Raw genomic sequence first — 18,901 nt, 5'->3', positions numbered from 1 at the left:
TATGATGAGACAAACAGGGAACACCTAAATGAAATGCAAACAATTTCCCCACAATCCAACGTTTTGCTAAATAAAGGATGCACACCACATGCTGCACTCCCTTCTTTCACGCGTACACATCACTTATTAGAGTCCCACAGCTTCCCAGTCGCCAATACCAAGAGTTAGGAGTTAACGGCCATTAAAATATTTCCAAGAGGTTTTTATTTCTCTGAAGTCTACCTATGCTCTAGACAGGAGAAGTCGTGGCAGGAGAGTGGGAATTTCTACCACATATGCGACAACCCCGCAGTTTGGGGATGTTTTTTAAAAGAACACAGTGGAAAGTGTATATGCGCATGCTCTTTTCCTTAAACATGGCTCTATAAACCCATCTGCAATCTGGACAAACTACACTCATGTAAAAAACACTGTGTCTTGAGAAAGATGAAAGTAAAACATAGAGGAAAGTTAATTTAATGCTCATTAAGTTTTGAAGATGGACATCTTCATAATCCAACGTTTAATTCAGCTACTGAACCAGAGTTTTAACTCTTATATAGTGCTTACCACGTGCCAAGCACTATTTACAAATATTAACTCATGTTATCCCCATAACCTTAGGAAGTACTATTACTGCCCCATTTTAGTGATGAGAAAACTGAGGCACAGAAAGGCTGGGTACCATAATTCAAACCAAGGGGGTCTGCCTTCCAAGTTCATGCTCTCAATCGCACTATTACAACCTAAAAACATTCTCTAAGAATTAGCTTCTCAGCTTGTTTCCCCCTGTTTTTTTTTTTTTTTTTTTTGCGGTACGCGGGCCTCTCACTGTTGTGGCCTCTCCCATTGCGGAGCACAGGCTCCGGACGAGCAGGCTCAGCGGCCATGGCTCACGGGCCCAGCTGCTCCGCGACATGTGGGATCTTCCCGGACCGGGGCACGAACCCGCGTCCCCTGCATCGGCAGGCGGACTCTCAACCACTGCGCCACCAGGGAAGCCCCCCCCTGTTTTTAATTTACAGTCCAGAACTATCAAAAAACGGAGCTCCCACATTCTAGAAAGCAGATTTACTTGAAATAATTGTGATGCTTCGTAGCGGCTACATGATTAGGTGCTCTGTTGATGCAGTCACGGCAGTCAGCTAAATTCAGGAGCTGAATGAAGCCATTTTTTTCTGGTGATAAGCACTACTTGTCGCGTACCTCCCACCACCACCAACCCACCAGAGCCCTAGATCGGTCCCATCATCTTCTCCTGGTAAGTATGCAAGGTCATTCTGCTGGATTCTCTTTTCTGACAGATGGTCAATTCTTAGTGCCAGTACCTGAATACTAAGCTTTTAAATTTTTTTCTTTACAGAGCCAACTGTTATGAAGGTCCATTCCATCTACATAATTTAAGAGAATTAAATATGGCCGACAACTCTTGAAAATTTGTTACTGGAATGTTCTCGGTCCTCTTAGGAACTGAACGAGAAGTAATTCAATATGTCCACATTAAATTTGACCATACATTCATTCTGTTTTCTAACAGGATGACATCTTTTCTTCAGTCTAAAAGATGCCTCATATGATACAATCTTACATGTATACCTCAGTGACAACTAAGCATAAACCATACCTTATTCCTTTTAGAGTGTTATTTCACGAAAAAAAAATCTATTTTACCCCACTGTTTACTCTAAACAATCTGCAGGTACTGCTAAAAAGGTTCTAAGCTAATTGCAAAAATCTTGCACAGAATTCCTAATATGCAGCAACTAGTTCACACATTAATTTCTTTATGTGATCACTATTTGAGTTTTCATTTTAGTGGGACTTAGCAGAGGTGGAAAAAAGCTTTTCTGCCACAAGAAAACAAAGGCAATTACCTGTGCCAGTGTCTTCATTACCCCAATTACTGCTAAGCCACTGAGAAATCCTTTAAGGCCAACAGAGTTCAGCAAAATAAAAGATAGACGTTCGGTAAATGCCAAGACAAGTTACCTCATTAACAGACTTTTTAAGGCCTAAGTCTTCATATCAGATAGGATACTTCTACTTTGAAATCTGTCAGCTTGGCAAGAAATAGAATGCTTATATCTGGTGGGTGAAAAAGGGAAAAATCAAGGCAAATGTTCTAGGAAAAATCCATTAAGAAACATGGAAAAGATAAGAGAAAAAGGATTGGTTATATGAATGAAATTAAGATTGTATAAACTAGCAGTTGTAGATTTGAAAACATGAAAGAATTCCAGCTTCTCCTTTCACGGCATCTTGGTGCTAGCTAGCAAAGATGGCAAAATCTGGCTTCTTTCTTTACAGAGGGATGAGAGGGGGGTCTCCCAGCCCCTTCTCCTCATGCTGATCCGGGGGTCTCCCTGTGCTTCCAGTGTGTGGTCTTCAGCCCAAACAAACCCCTGACATGCCAGAAGGAATACAGAAGAATACACTTTCAGATATGGGTGGATGGAATAAAAAGGAGAGAAAAGTTCTAATGATGGCATTTTTGCCTGGAAATAAAAGATCTACAAATGACTAGCTTGCAAAGATGGTACATTTCTTGTTTTAGAAGATCAGTTGTATTTATAGCAAGCTTTCCCCTCTTCTATTAAAAATAAAAATAAAATAAAACAGTGACTGAAATAGAGACTGGCTTATTTCTCTATCATAAACATAGAAAAGGGTTAACTTTGTTTTTTAAGGGAAAAGACAGTCATCCTCTGACTTGGAAGAAACCAAACTCCTCTGATTGTGGTTTTTGGACTAATTTCAACACATCTGTTTTTTTTAGCAACTATGGGAGAGTAAAGAAGGAAAAGATAGCCAGTGTAAGGTACTACAAAAGAGCACCCGACAAGCTTGTTGACAATTTAACAAAATAACTAAAATAGTTTACTAAGGCAGTTGATGAATTCAGTTCTATAATGTAGATTGCAGCCTACACTATTTGTTTTGTATAAAACAAAATTTCCATTTTCTTCCTTCTCATTCATACAAAGAAGTGGAACTGATATATAAGAACTGTATCTAGGGGCTTCCCTGGTGGCGCAGTGGTTGAGAATCTGCCTGCCAATGCAGGGGACACGGGTTCGAGCCCTGGTCTGGGAGGATCCCACATGCCGCAGAGCAACTAGGCCCGTGAGCCACAACTACGGAGCCTGCGCATCTGGAGCCCGTGCTCCACAACAAGAGAGGCCGCGACAGTGAGAGGCCCGCGCACCGCAATGAAGAGTGGCCCCCGCTCGCCGCAACTAGAGAAAGCCCTAGCACAGAAACGAAGACCCAACACAGCCAAAAATAAATAAATAAATAAATAGATTAATAAAATAATTAATTTTTTTTAAAAAAGAACTGTATCTAGATGTGCCAGGATGCGATCTCTCTGCATACCCCAGGCTTGAAGTCTTTCCTCTACCTCGGTTAACCTAGTTTGCTCCTACTTTTATCCCTAAATGGTATGTGCCTGACACCCTCTACCTTCTGTCAGATAAGATCTGTACCACACTCATTTCCTGAAAATTTGCTTTAATACAGCCACTGATAAAATGCCAGATTGATACCATTTATTCTTGGGATTTCACCAGCAAACAATGACCTATCAATGAAAAATGTGACAATGAACTCATAAGATATACGGTTTCTGGAAAGACTTTAAGGATTGAGAGGTATAATCACAAATTCCAGAAAGCCTTTTAACTCAAGTCCCAAAATAAACTACACTGGTATTCCAGGCTCAAGAGCTCAGATGTTGTTTATATCATTTATTTGCAATTATAAAACCAAAGTAACACAGCATGTACAGGGAACAAAAGTGTTTCAAGAGGGAGTAATGGAACATCAAAATTAAAATCTGATTTGAATTAGAAGTTGGTGATGGAAGTTGATGATTTTACCACGCAAAGAATGGTAACAAATAAATTCCTTCTTTGTCACTGCTTTCCCTCCTGTGAAGCTTCTGAAAGCTTGTATCTGAGACGGTATATCCTGAAAACAATCATACATGTTGCTAAGGAAGGAGACTTTAAAAATATTTAATAAAAATATTTGCCATGGGGACTTCCCTGGTGGCGCAGTGGTTAAGAATCCTCCTGCCAATGCAGGAGACACGGGTTTGAGCCCTGGTCTGGGAAGATTCCACATGCCGCAGAGCAACTAAGCCCGTGCGCCACAACTACTGAGCCTGTACTCTAGAGCCCACGAGCCACAGCTACTGAGCCCGTGTGCTACAGCTACTGAAGCCCACATGCCTACAGCCCGTGCTCCGCAACAAGAGAAGCCACTGCAATGAGAAACCTGCGCACTGCAACGAAGAGTAACCCCCGCTCGCTGCAACTAGAGAAAGCCTGTGCATAGGAACACAGCCAAAAATACATAAATAAAATAAATTTATTAAAAAAAAAGAAATATGGTCTTTATTAAAAAATATTTTCCATGTATCAAGTAGTATGATCATACAATTAATTTCATCACAAGTGACCTAGGCAATTCATTAAAAATAAGATTAAATAAATCTTCAAGGGTAAGATTTTACATTCTAGCCAGTCCTTGAAAGCTAAAGTCCCCTATTAAGACAGTGTGAATTATGAATGGCTGGACCCTCAACTGCTTGCTTCTCATGCCATCAAGAGGACACACAATGTGCCACATACAGACGTAGGTTCCTTCAAGTCCGGGTGAGCTCAGGCCATGTCACCATTATAGAGGATTTCTCTATGAGCTGAAATTTGACAAGTTGTAAAGAAGGGAAGACTTTCCTGTCATAATAAAAATTAAAATGTTTAGTAAGAAGTATCCCACCTAGTTTCCACCCCTTTTTACTTTCTTGAGGATTTCTGACTTAAACAGCCTGAGTTTGAAAAAATTTTTTTCAAGTTGCATTTTGACATGGAGCTTGGCAAATGTCATGGTTAAAAACTTCAAGTGTAGCTGAATGTTAATGGTGATTAAGTGAACTGTCAACACCGCGTGAGACATCTCAGAAGTCCATTGTGGCCATGTTAATCCAAAACCCGTTCACAGTAAAACCAAGGACAGAATATAGGAAAGATACACAAAATAGACCTGTCTTTGCAGAATATCTTAAACTGACATAACGGATAAAAAAGAACTGAATAGACACCCATCTTGGGTTCTTAATTATGTTTAAAACTCAATTATCAAAATACCCAGTAAAGAGGGATGTTGCAAAAAGCTTTGCTGTGAGTGCATTCACTCTTTTCATTCTGTCATTCAACAGAGATTAAATGTCTATGAAGTGCTCGCTCCTCAACTTCTCACTCAGGATGGCAATGGAACTGGAGGTCTACAGAGTACATGGCACTTCCTTTGAAAGAAAAAGAGGGCAGACCATTACCTTTTGGGGTGATGCTTATGCAGTCCTATCTGAAGGAAGGAGAGAAAAGGCCTTGCAGATTTTTCTAGGGCCCGTTTAACTCGGTTATATTAACTGTACCATTTTCCTTTTTTACTGCGAGATGAATGGAGAATGTTTTGTTTCAGAAAGTCAAAGACATGTGCTTCTCAGCACTTTCTTTAGTGATCATACCTCAGCTTTAACCTCATGGGAAACTAAACTCAAAACAATAAACAGCAATTTCGCAGAGAGGACTCAAGTATGAAACAACCATGACAAATTGGGAAAGGAATCAGTAAGAAAGAAGTTTAAGAAACCACGAAAGGATACTCTGAAAAATAAAATTCAGAAACATGGGAAAAGATCAGTTATGGGCAAGTATGGCAGAACACCTCCCTGGATAAACTAAGCCTGGTTCTTTTTTTTTTTTTTTTTTTTTTTTTTTGCGGTACGCGGGCCTCTCACTGCTGTGGCCTCTCCCGTTGCGGAGCACAGGCTCTGGACGCGCAGGCCCAGCGGCCGTGGCTCACGGGCCCGGCCGCCCCGCGGCACGTGGGATCTTCCCGGACCGGGGCACGAACCCGCGTCCCCTGCATCGGCAGGCGGACTCCCAACCACTGCGCCACCAGGGAAGCCCAAGCCTGGTTCTTTATAAAGAATACTGTATATGCAAAACAAAGATGATACTAAATATACACGCCCACACAAGACACTTGATATGCACGCGACTCCGGCAGTATTCTACACTATTAGTGTTGACCAGGACTGGAACTGAGCAGAAGCCTGCACCCCAACCCCGCCCAAGTACAAATGCCCCTCCACGTCCCCTGCCTCTTGTCTGTAGAGAGGCCGAAGTCTCCCAGGCCTCCCTGAGTCACAAAGGAGCAGGCTCAAGCAGCTAATGATTAGGACAATAGAGTTACAGGCTCAGCGTCTGATGCATGTTCCTGAGTTGTTTTACAGATACCGTAACTGCCACCAGAGGGAAAAGGCTGCCTGCACGGTGAGCAGACCGCTCCATCTTGAGCAGTACGGAATCTATGGCTAGCACGGTGCCGGGAAGTGACCTTAAGAGAATGGGATTAACGCCACTGCTGAAAATAATCTGTATCTCTGTGGGCATCAAAATAACTGTAGCTTGTTCTGCCCCTGTATGGAAATGGGCAACTGCAACTGTGAGCCAAGAGATGCTACGGACCCACGTCAGCGTCTTCCGCTCTAAGAATATGGCCCCCTACGTCAGCAGGAAGAAGTTACAGAAGACAGACCTTTGCCCATGACCCCACAGAAATGGAACGATGTTCTGACAAGTGGGGACTTGTAAGCAGCTTTTGGCAGGAAAGAGCTCTCTGCAGGAGGCCCCTCTGCCTTGCCACTAACCTTAAACCAGCCCCCAGCGCCCCCCGATCCCCCCACACCCCGACTCTGCTCATCTCCGGCCCTGGTACACCTTTCAGATCTTCTGACCACACGGTACCTTGCCTAATCCTAGTCTGCTTAGGACTTGGCGCTTTCACCGCCGTGGCCCGGGTTCAATCCCTGGTGGGGGAATAAGAGTCCCACATGCTGCGTGGCGGGGGGGGGGATCATCACAAGACGTGAGCAAGTCTGCACACAGTGGGGTGTCGATGACTGTGACCCCCTATGTGAATGACTGACTGAGATTACTGCCCTTTCTCCCTTTAAAAACTTTCATGGCCAATCAGAATCTTCGGAGATGGTTTTGGGGGGACACTGAGGCCACCATCTCTGCAGATTGCAGGCATTCTATAATTAAAAGCAACTTTCCTTTCTACTAGCATTTCTCTCTCTCTTGAGTATTGATTTCTGAGCGGCCAGCAGCCAGAACTGATTTGGTAACAGGACCTTATGAAAGTAGTGTGCCTGATTTAGGTCGCAAACTTAAACACATGGAAAATCTCACTGAGTCAAAGAACAGAGAATACAGATCACCAGATGAAAATGTTAAAAAAGGATATGGAGCAAGTGAGCTTGAAAGAAATAAGGGAGGTGCCCAAACCTGCTCTTACAGGGCAGTTTCCCCCAGACTCCGCCCGATCTTCACCCCCATCACTACCCCGCTTGGAGATAAGTGCACTTGGCACCTTTGCCATCCTTTGCGGTAAAACAAAGCCTTTGGCTTTTAACCTGAGATCTCTAAATTGGAAAGGTAAATTTTCAGCTTTTACTAAATGCTAGGTCATAAGACCTTGTGATCTAACATCAGTTTCTCATTCACAGAAAAAGAGATTTTTTTGCTTGTTGGTTTGTTTAGCTGCCCTTTGAAATGTATTTAAGAAACTTTCCTGTTACTTTGGAATTACCTAAATCAAGTTAAGACATCAGTCGGGGGTATTTATAGATTACCACCTGCAGAACATTCACAGAATGAAAATTCTTTCCCTAATTTATTCCCTTATTTGGGCTTATGAACTTTTGAATTTGACGGAGAAGCCGGTTCCTAAAAGGCTGAGGAACTCCCTCCCTCCCTCTAGACCTGCTGGCTTCTTTACTGTTCCTCAAACAGGCCTGGAAGCACTCTGGCCTTGGGGCCTTTCTTTGTATGTATGATCCTTCCTTCTGCTGGATCTTCACCCCCCCCCCCACCCCCCGCCCCCAATCCGCACAAGTTTCCAATCCTTTGCTCAATCAGACCTTCTCAGTGATGCTACCCTGACCACCGTATCTGAAGCTGCAGGGTCCTCGCTCACTGCATCAACTGCTCTACTTTAAATTTCATAGCACATACCACCCCCCCCAGGATACTAGTTATATTTATTATTAGTATAATCAAGATATTAAATATGCTTATTATTTGCCATCTGCCTCCTCCCACTGGAATATAAACTCCTCAAAGGTAGGGATCTTTGTTTAGTTCACAATGTAGCCCAAGATGCTAGATGGCGCCTGCCAGGCACAGAGTAGGCGTGCAAATACTTACTGCGTGAACTAACTGAAATGTAAGAGGCCGCTCGTGATCAGAATTACAAGAAAGAAATATATTGTGCAACAGAGAATGCATTTCTAATTAAAAGAAACACCCTGTGACTGCTTTTAATGCAACTAGGACCATAAAAGGCCATTTCTTTTTAAAATGGAACAAATGGGAAAAGACAAATTCCTGTGAAAATTGTGTACACAGTAAATCAACATTCAGGCTATCACTTTTCAGATACACCAACAGTCACAACAGGGAGTGAAGGTAATCTGATTCCAGCAGGCAAAAGAAAGATTTCAGACTTAAAAGTTTTAAGACTATCCTCTGACACTAAATGAAAAATTTTAGATGTAAAGCATTTTATTTTTATAACTCAAGTTTCTGATATCTAAGATGTAAACTGATGTAGATTCTTAACGCAGGAACTCTTTCTGGCAAACAACTCAAAGACCTTAGTATTTAGGGCTAAGAAATCAGTTTCTTTTATTTAATATAATAAATCTATCCTAAGTGTTTGACAACTAGAGAAGAAGAAAGTCTTTTGTAGCAGCAAAAGGGATTTCAAAACACAAACTGGACTAAGTCATGGTTTAAAATCACTCAAAGGCTTCTCTGTGTTTAATAATACAAAACTCCTCATTCTGCCTGCAAGACCTGGCCTGGCCTGGCCTCTCCAGTCCTCTTGACAACATCCCTTCCTATACTGACAGTGAAACAGGAGGGAAGGGGGCAGGACACAACCTTTGAAAGAATAACATAGCCTGAGGACACGACATAAACTGATTTAAACCAAATGGGTCCAAGACAGCAGACAAGTCAACTTCCACTAGACCTTGAGCCTCAGTATAAACTCACTGTAACACATCAGCAAACTAAATGACACACCCACAGGTGCCATGACAGTTCCAAGGTCAACCATAATGATCAAAAAGTAGGCGGTGGCCCCATTCCTGGAAATCCCCACCCCTTCCGGAAATAGTTGGAAGACTCCTCCCACTCATTAGCCTATCAAATTACCCACCCCCTATAAAAACCGACAACTCCATACCCTGGTGCCTTTCTCACCTTCTGGATGGCCCACACTCTGTGGAGTGCGTTTCTCTCTGAATAAATCCACTTCTTACCTATCACTTTGTCTCTCACTGAATTCTTTCAGCAATGAGACATCAAGAAATGGAGCTTCATTAAGTCCTGAAACCAGGTGTGTGATCGCAGTCGGAAGACCGTGGGTTTTGGCTGGGTTCGAGTCCCGGCCACATGGGTTCAAGTCCCAATCTAGGTTTTGGCCAGGCTGGAGTCCTGGCATGTGAGTTCAAGTCCCAATCTGAGGTGCAGAGTTTCAACTGGCAACCATGAAGGGACACTGATAAGGTAAGAAAATGCTGAGAGTTACGTCTTGGTCCTAAAGAGGCCTGTGGAATGCCGCAAGCCAGGCATACTAAGGAAGATGCTAGGCCAATGTCTGCTTCTTTTTGACTGGCGGGTCAACCCTGTATACTTATGCACATCCAAGAGCAGGTCCAGGACAGAACTGTTCATCTCTGTACTCTTCTCCATGACTCTGTGAGGTTTTTCTCCTACATTCTTGCATTCTTGTTCATTCCTGCTCTATTTCTTCCTTCCTCCCTCCCTCCCTCCCTCTCTCTCTCTCTCTCTCTCTCTCTCTCTCTTCCCCTCTCTTTCTTTCTTTTTCTTTCTTCTGTTAACCCCAGAAGACCTGTGTGACCACCAAGGTGTACTTTTTATTGCTCTTACTCCCCTCCCTCTGACCCTTACGAATGCTGACCCTTTATTCCCAACTTACAGCTAGACCAACTCCCGTTCATTGTCAACACTGTTGGGAACGTCTTCTGTGCCATTTCTTTGTGACTTCTGTGGCTCTAACACCCGGTTGGGAGACTACCTTGAAAGCGATAGCATCTAAAATTGTAAGTGCCAATCTTGACTAAATTGCGCGGTGGATTTTGACTTAAGAGTGGAATTCTGGATAGCTCGAGAGATAGAGACGTCACCTCAAGCTTGTATGAAATGGGTCAGGCTGCATCAATCCCAACCGGTACCCCTGTGGGCCATATATTCTGGGATTGGGAAGATTTGGACAGCAGAAGTTAAAAGGAAAAAACCTAGTAGGTTATGGAATCAGGTTTGGCCACCATATGAGTTAGGAAATTTAAAATGGAGCGAAACTTTCATGGCTTTGTATCTAGGCAATGGAACCCAAAAGGAATTCAAGGAGTGTGCAGCTCGGGAGGGGTAACTCTAGGAAGGACACAGAGGGTGTTTTAACTGGCCCACCCTACAGGGCTGTGGATCCCAAATGAACGTGGATCCCTCCTCCCCCGAGGTACAGGCCCGTCTGGCTATGCATTTCAGAGCCTAGTCTGCCCCAGACGTCAGGCACAAAATTCAGAAAGCAACTGCTGGTCTTCAGACTCCAATGAATGACTCGTTCTAACTGGCTTATTTGGTTTTCAGTAATAGGGATATGGCCCAAAAGGCTGAATGCTCCCCGAGAAATATGCAAAAGGCCCAAATGATTGCAGTGGCTTTGTTCGTTCAGAGATCACCAAAGGGGAAGCGGCTTTTCTGGACCAATCTGGCCTTGGCAGACCACACGGCCCACGGGTACCCATACAAGGCCAGTGTACCCTGTGTGGACAAAAGGGGCGCTGGACGGAGGATTGAGATCAATGTGCCAATTGCAAACAGCCAGGGCACTGGAATAGGGAATGCCCCAGGTGCCAGAAAGCGACAGGGGCCCCTCGGCCATTGATGGTTTTGCAACCAGAAGGCTAAGGGGCACAAGGCCGAAAGAGGCTCTGCCTAGAGATACCATCTATGTAACTAATGTAGAGTCTCTGGTGGTCATCGATGTGGCAGGTCACTTGACAGAATTTCTTATCGACACTCGCACAACCTCCTCGGTCTTAACCCAAAGGATTGGAAACCTTAGCAATCATAAGGGATACGTAATGGGGTTGTCAGGGAAGAGACACGGGCAAACTTCCCTGGAACCACTTTTGTGCAAGATCAATGGCCAGCTGTTTTTACATTCCTTTCTGTTTGTGACTGACTGTCCCATCCCTTTAATAGGAAGAGATTTATGAACTAAGATAGGGGCCACTCTGTTTCTCGAGGGGCAAGGGAACCACCCTCATCACCAAATGGTTCTAACAAAAAGCAAAAAGGACAGGAAAAATCTGAAGCTAAAATAGAAGGTTTAGTAGACCCTGGAATGTGGAATATTGAGGTTCCGGGCTTGGCCAAAGATATCCAGCTGGTGATTATTAAGTAAAAAGGGTTATATAGTGTCTAAATATAACGTACAAATTTCTTAAACCTCAAAAATGTTTGTAAGTAGATTGCCAAAATAGGAGGCCACTGGTCTGACTAAACTGACCATAGCTGATATTCAGACCCTGATAGGAATTTTGGAAGAGGCCTTCTCCCCTAAGCTAAACAAGGAAAAGTAAAACTTTCAAACATAGGTGAATGGGTATGTCAGTCCTTCAATATCAAAAGAGGGTCAAGTAATTTAGAACTTAACTGGTCAAGGATAAATAGAAATCTTAAGTGTCTTTTCTGTAAACACTAGTAAAAAGGGTTTAGGTAAGTGACCTTGATTTGTTCCATCTGCCAGAAGCCAAATTTGAGTCCAACCTCTTGTACCTGACGGGTTTTACAGTGTACCTGTCTCAGGAGTGAAACTCTGGAATGGGAAATACGAGGTCTCTGTTTGTGTGCTCATATGTATCTATCCGTGTGTTGTAGGTGTACGGTACTGCCAAAAATTAATTCATAAAAGAGCTCTACTTAACTGGCTTTTAAAAAGTTAAGCACTTATGTTAATACTCAGAAATAGAAAATAATATGGCCAGAATAAATTTCAGGTACATGTCATCTGGAAAATATTCAGTACTAAACTGATACCTAGTATTGAAGGTGGCTTAAACTTGGTTTGATTAATATAGACATGTCTTTAAAATCATCAATGTTGAGTATAATACTTCTGTCGTACCTAGGTTTACTAGGGGTCAAATAAAACCTTATATACCAGTTATAAATTTGTCAACAAGAAAAGTAACTCAATGTGAAGAAAAACAGTTTTAAGGAAAGTAAAATGAATGTTTTCAGTTAAAGAAGGTGGGAGGAATGAGAAAAAAAACTGAAAAAAGTTGTGCATGATCAAGATTTTCTGAGATTGGTTAAATTTAGTTGCATAAATGAATTTTGTTGGGAGTGGGCTGGGACAAGACTAGATTCGATTTCTCCCTCCAAAATTTTCTTGAAATGCTGCTTTTAACAAGCGATAGTATGAGTTTCTTTGCCTTTAAGTGATCTGTATTTACTTTTGAGATCTTTTGTAACTTTGGTTAAGAAATAAATATTGTCTCACCGTGACCTATGATCTTATTTGACCAAGTGTTTGAAAACTTTTTGACAAACTTCCCAAATATCAAATTTTAATTAAGTTTCTTTTGATTTCCAGGTAACTTTGGGGGTACTTTAGAGGGGCCCTGAGGTACCTTAAGGAGAAATATGTAACTAGGATTATTTGGTACATTAAGTTAAATGTAATCATTCGTAATTCTGATTATTGTAACCCAGTTTCTTTATCGATTACACTGTAATTGATGTTTAACCATGCCTTTTAAGTCTTTTGTCATTTAGAGATTTTTTTTTTTTACTCTGATGCTGTTACAAAAAGTGCCTCATCATCAAGGAGATTCAGAGAAAGGCTATGGAAGCCGTTACAACAGTTCTACACCAAGATGATGACTATGCCAGGATTCCAGCCTATACTGACTTAAAACAAGGAGCTGTCCTGGGGCCCCTCGATCAGGCATCCAGAGATTTTTACTCCCTGACAGGCAGGGTCGAAGTCCCTACTGAGACTTGAAGCAGTTAGAGGGGAGGAATCGTCGCCCTTCTGCTTCCCATAAGAATATGGGACTCAAATCCCTGAGGGGGGAATGAAACAGGAGGGAAGGGGGCAGGACACAACCTTTGAAAGAATAACATACGGGCTTCCCTGGTGGCTCAGTGGTTGAGAGTCCGCCTGCCGATGCCGGGGACACGGGTTCGTGCCCCGGTCCGGGAAGATCCCGCGTGCCGCGGAGTGGCTGGGCCCGTGAGCCATGGCCGCTTAGCCTGCGCTCCACAACCGAAGAGGCCACAACAGTGAGAGGTCCGCGTACCGCAAAAAAAAAAAAGAATAACATAGCCTGAGGACATGACATAAACTGATTTAAACCAAATGGGTCCAAGATGGCAGACAAGTCGACTTCCACTACACCTTGAGCCCCAGTATACACTCACTGTAACACATCAGCAAGCTAAATGACACACCTACAGGCACCATGATGGTTCCAAGACCGACCATAAGGATCAAAAAGTGGGCGGTGGCCCCATTCCTGGAAATCCCCACCCCTTCCTGAAATAGCTGGAAGACCCCTCCCACTCATTAGCCTATCAAATTACCCACCCGTATAAAAACTGACAACCCCATACCCTGGTGCTTTTCTCACCTTCTGGATGGCCCACACTCTGTCTGTGGAGTGTGTTTCTCTCTGAATAAATCCACTTCTTACCTATCACTTTCTCTCTCACTGAATTCTTTCTGCAGTGAGACATCAAGAACTGGAGCTTCATGAAGTCCTGAAAGCAGGTGTGTGATCTCAGTTGGAAGGTTGTGGGTTTTGGCCGGGTTCGAGTCCCGGCCATGTGGGTTCAAGTCCCAATGTGAGGTGCACGGTTTCATGAGAACCTCCGCCCCCAGCCCCAGACGGTCGCTGAAGTCTCCTTACCCACCCCCTGCCCACTTAGTCTTCATTTATATTGATACTTCAGCTCCTTATTCGCAGCTCTTAACACCTGCCCCCAGCATAGTTTCTGTTATAGAGTAAGTGTTTACACAGTGGAATAAATGTTCAAATATTTGCCGACTGAATGAGTGTACCTACCATGAGTTATTTTGAAGTCTAAGAGATCAACTGATACTTTTCAATTTATGAGCTGTAAAAAAAAAAAAAAAAAAAACAGGGTGAATGGGTAAAGTTGTAGTATTGTTTCTTTTATGCCAAACAAATCCCCTCTGTGACAGATATGCACCACTCACCAGTTTAAGGCTATGTTCATCCCTACATGTGAACATTCTCACCTGCTTTGGAGGAGCCTTCTTTACCTTCCAGTTTTCTTTTTCCCAACTATATGAAAAAAAACTAAGATCACATAGTACCTTTGCAAAACCTGTATAGATTGTTTTATAAAACAAAGCTGAAACAGGAGGGAAGGGGGCAGGGCACAACCTTTCGACTTCCACTAGACCTTGAGCCTCAGTATACACTCACTGTAACACATCAGCAAGCTAAATGACACAACCACAGGCGCCATGACAGTTCCAAGACCGACCATAAGGATCAAAAAGTGGGCGGTGGCCCCATTCCTGGAAATCCCCACCCCTTCCTGAAATAGCTGGAAGACTCCTCCCACTCATTAGCCTATCAAATTACCCACCCCTATAAAAACTGACAACCCCATACCCTGGTGTCTTTCTCACCTTCTGAGATGGCCCACACTCGGTCTGTGGAGTGTGTTTCTCTCTAAGTGAATCCACTTCCTACCTATCCCTTTCTCTCTCGCTGAATTCTTTCTGCCATGAGACATCAAGGACCTGAACATCATTAAGTCCTGAAAGCATGTGTGTGATCTCAGTTGGAAGACCATGGGTTTTGGCTGGGTTCAATCCCAATCAGGATTTAGGCTGGGTTCAAGTCTTGGCACGTGGGTTCAAGTCCCTATCTGAGTTTTACACGGTTTCAAAGCTACATGCAGCGAATTCTCAGTCCCCTGAGTTCTTCCCCTGGCCTGGCACGATTATATTCTGTATATGCTGGTAGAGTTTAAAATGACTGGAACTGTATTAGTCACAGCAAATCCACTGCTTTGCAGTCACAAGCTGTTGAATTTTCATGTTAAATGCCAGGCATTGGGCTAAAAGTGATACTATTACCGCATCCAGTTCACCTCCAACAAACACCATGTAGTGTTTACAGTGAGCCAGGCACTGTTTTCCGCACTTTAGAACGTTCACTCCTCTATGAAGCAGACACCATCGCCATCACATGTCACAGATATCACAGATAACGGAGGCACAGAGACATTAAGTAACTCGCTAGCGGTCACATGGCTATTTATTACACAGTAGATACGGGATGCTGATGCCAGAGTCCACGTTGCAGAGACACAACTCAATGCTGTCTCACCAAAGATGACTAACGTCATACCCTTAAGGGCCAAACCCTTGAAAAGTCTCCATCTTTTAGGGGCAACAGAACTGTAACCATATACTTACCATTATGGCAAAATTCAATGAAACAGTTCGGACTTATCTTCCTTTACCTCTTGGAAGCATCTGACACTTAATTCCATTCTCATCCCCCCTGGATACTGTGTTTTCCTGGCCTTCCTCCCAACCCTGCAGGGAAAGCTCTTCTTCCTCTGCCCACTCCCTGAATGTGGACTGTCTTCATGGCACCATCTCAGGCCCTCCAGTTTAACCACTTTACCTACTCCCTACTCTCCCCACCCCACTTACTCCAACAGTTTACGAGGCCAACTAAATGCTAATGACTCCCAGATCTGTATCTTCAGTTCAGATCTCTCCTGTGTTTCAGACCCATGAGATACCGACTCAGAAGTTTCATTACAGCCCTTCAGAACTCAAACATACTTTTAGACGGTCCTATTTCAAACTTAAAGATCAAAATACAGTTCAAAAACCTGCTCCTTATCATGTGTGGGAGGTCTCTGAATGGCGGAAATAATCTCTGGGAGATAGGATTACAGGTGATTATTTCCTTCTTTCTGTCTCAAGCACTAACACAACTATTTACTGATTTTGAAAGAACTGTCATCTACTTTAGGAAAGTTCTTGCAAGTATCTTCCCTGGATCAATCTCAGTAATCCCTTAAGAACAAGAGAATGATAGACCAGTGGGAACGTAGGAAAGTGGCTAAGCTTGTAACTGTAAACTAGCTGATGTTCCTTTCAGGGTATTCGGATTTCTTCCTAATAAAAAATTAACTGAAAAATATTCTCTTTGATCTGTAAATGAACTGAGGGATGAAAGCATTTGTTTAGACGTGAAACAAGAATCTGAAAGCTCCAAAAAGAGGTTATTATCTGCCACAGAGGCCCACCAGAGCTAGAAAGACTAGGCTGACTTAGAAGAAATAGCTTTAAAAGCCTTGCTTTGCAGAGCAGGCAGCATCAGTCTTAAAAAGTGGCCAGTGAAAATAATTAAGGAAAAAAGATAGATGAGAGAAAAACAGGTTAGGGAGACCTAAAAACATACTTCTATAAAGAGTGAAGGAGGTCAATGCAAGACTGAGGAGTCACAGGGAGAGACAAGAGGGCTGGATGGCCTGGGCCCCCGAGGTGGGGACAATGCATGGGGGCGGAGGGAGTGGGGGAAAGCACTTGTTTTCTGAGAAAACGAACAGGTTGCATGTAGGCACCTGGGAATACTTTTAGGGTACAGCGAAGTAGAAAGAACAAGTGATCCCATTTGGTTCTGTGCAGAAAAGCAGTTTTCAGGAGGAACTCTTGGAGCAAGTGTAAGCATCCTGGTTTCAGGTTGACAACCGTTCAAAAAACTATTCTTAAGAGTTTGCCCCTGCTTTCACACCACACGTTTTCTTATACGTAAATCCTCTTCGGTTTTTTTTTTTTTTTTTTTTTTTTTTAACTTTTCTTCCTTCATTTACCTTAGTGTCTTAGTAAAATTAACTTTTTAAAATACTAAGTACTTGGGGGCTTCCCTGGTGGTGCAGTGGTTGAGAGTCCGCTTGCCGATGCAGGGGACACGGGTTCGTGCCCCGGTCCGGGAGGATCCCACGTGCCGCGGAGCGGCTGGGCCCGTGAGCCATGGCCGCTGAGCCTGCACGTCCAGAGCCTGTGCTCCGCAACGGGAGAAGCCACAGCGGTGAGAGGCCCGTGTGCCGCAAAAAACAAAAAAACAAACAACTAAGTACTTGTGGATTCACCCAAAGAGCAGCAGAGCATGTTTCTAGAGCAGAAGAAAGAGAAGCAGTACGTTTCTAGTGACTGAGGCCAGCAGCCGAGTTGGGGTGACGGGGGAACAGGGAGGAAGTGCGCAGAGGGCCGGCCCCTCCAGGTCCCCGTGGACATGCCTTAGCGGGGTCTAGAGAGCTGTGGTGAAATGCTAAGTTCTTATCACATTCATTCTGGCAACAGATCTCAAACCTGCTCCAATGCGGACAGCAGGAAACTGAAAACTAATGGGCTCTCATTAAAGCTGTCATATCCATATGACAAGAATGGATATTATGAAAAATGCTCAAAGGAAAAGAAAAGATCGGGAGAAGAATCACAGGAATCATAGAAGAAAATGTCCCAGGATTAAAGGACATGAATTTCCAGAATGAAAGGGTCCACTGAGCACTCAGAATAGTCAATGATGAAACACCTGCACCAGGGTACATTGTCATGAAACGCCAGACCACCAGGGATAGAGAGAATATCCTCAAACTTCCAGTGAGGGAGAAAAGAAAAGCCAAACCAACAAAACAAGGCTTTGTAGAAAAGGTGTGAACCACCACACCTCCAGGGCACTTACAGACACCGGGAAGTACAACGAGGCCTTCAAAACTCTGAGGGAAAATTATTTCTAACCAGGGACTCGATTACACTTCCAAACTATCAAACAAGTTTGTGGGCAAAATAAAGTCTTTCAGATACTTCTTAGGATGTAAGATGTGAGCCAAGAAATGGGATGGCATGGGGGCCAGCCCAGGAGGAGGGTAAAGGTCAGTTCCTGAGTGATAGACAGGAAGCAGTAAAGGGAGGAGGAAGGTGATGCAGGGCTCCAATAAAAAATGGAAGTGATATATTTGAGCCCAGAGATGATGTTACTGATATGAGTGTGATTAATACGTTAGAGCATTTGGAAAAAAATTAACATAGGTAAGTGAAATAACCAGGCAAAGGTGAACCTACACACATGGAACAGCAACGCAGGGTCACCTGGCTCAAGCTCCTGGGTGGATGACGTCACCTGGCTCAAGCTCCTGGGTGGGTGACGTGGGGCAGAGGTATCAATACAGGCGTGTCTGCTGGGCAGGAGGGAGGGAGGGAGACTGATTCCTGGGCCCTAACTCAGCATTCACTGAATCAAAATTTCTAGAGGAGTGACCTGTAGCTTTAAAAGTGATTCCTATCACTTTTAAATAGGTGACTGTTGATAGGTGATTGTTGATAGGTGATTCCTATCAACAAGCAAATTGGGGAAATGCTGACTAGTACTTTGGGGTCAGTAAACTCAGAGTGGATTTGGTTTTTCTGAGTCAGTTAACAGTGCAGCTCTCTTTGTAACAGTTAGTGTAAGTCATTTTCATTAAACCAACAATATCATTGGAGCAAACACAGCATATTCCAATCTCTAACAATTAACACACACACACACACACACACACACACACACACACACACACACACACACCCAATCCACATCTTTTTATATGGTCAATTAATCTATGACAAAGAAGGTAAGAATACACAATGGGGAAAAGACAGTCTTGTCAACAAATGTGTGGGGGAAAACTGGACCGCTACCTGCAAAAGA

General features: G+C 43.4%; 1 protein-coding gene across 12 annotated transcripts in view; it reads right to left on the bottom strand.

Annotated features, from left to right (window-relative positions):
- Window positions 1–18,901, bottom strand: part of FAM118B (family with sequence similarity 118 member B) — a 54,208-nt gene that overhangs the window by 27,383 nt on the left and 7,924 nt on the right. For 8 of the 12 annotated variants that reach the window (XM_067039301.1, XM_059067863.2, XM_067039305.1 and 5 more), the window contains one exon: window positions 14,219–14,270. The exons of the other annotated variants lie outside the window; for them this stretch is intronic. The gene's annotated coding sequence lies outside the window, so the exon portion shown is untranslated. The remainder of the gene's footprint in view (window positions 1–14,218; window positions 14,271–18,901) is intronic. 12 annotated transcript variants of the gene reach the window in all.

Source organism: Kogia breviceps, chromosome 7 (assembly GCF_026419965.1).
Source record: "Kogia breviceps isolate mKogBre1 chromosome 7, mKogBre1 haplotype 1, whole genome shotgun sequence".
Classification (NCBI taxonomy): domain Eukaryota; kingdom Metazoa; phylum Chordata; class Mammalia; order Artiodactyla; family Physeteridae; genus Kogia; species Kogia breviceps.
This window is presented reverse-complemented; position numbering and strand designations above follow the sequence as displayed.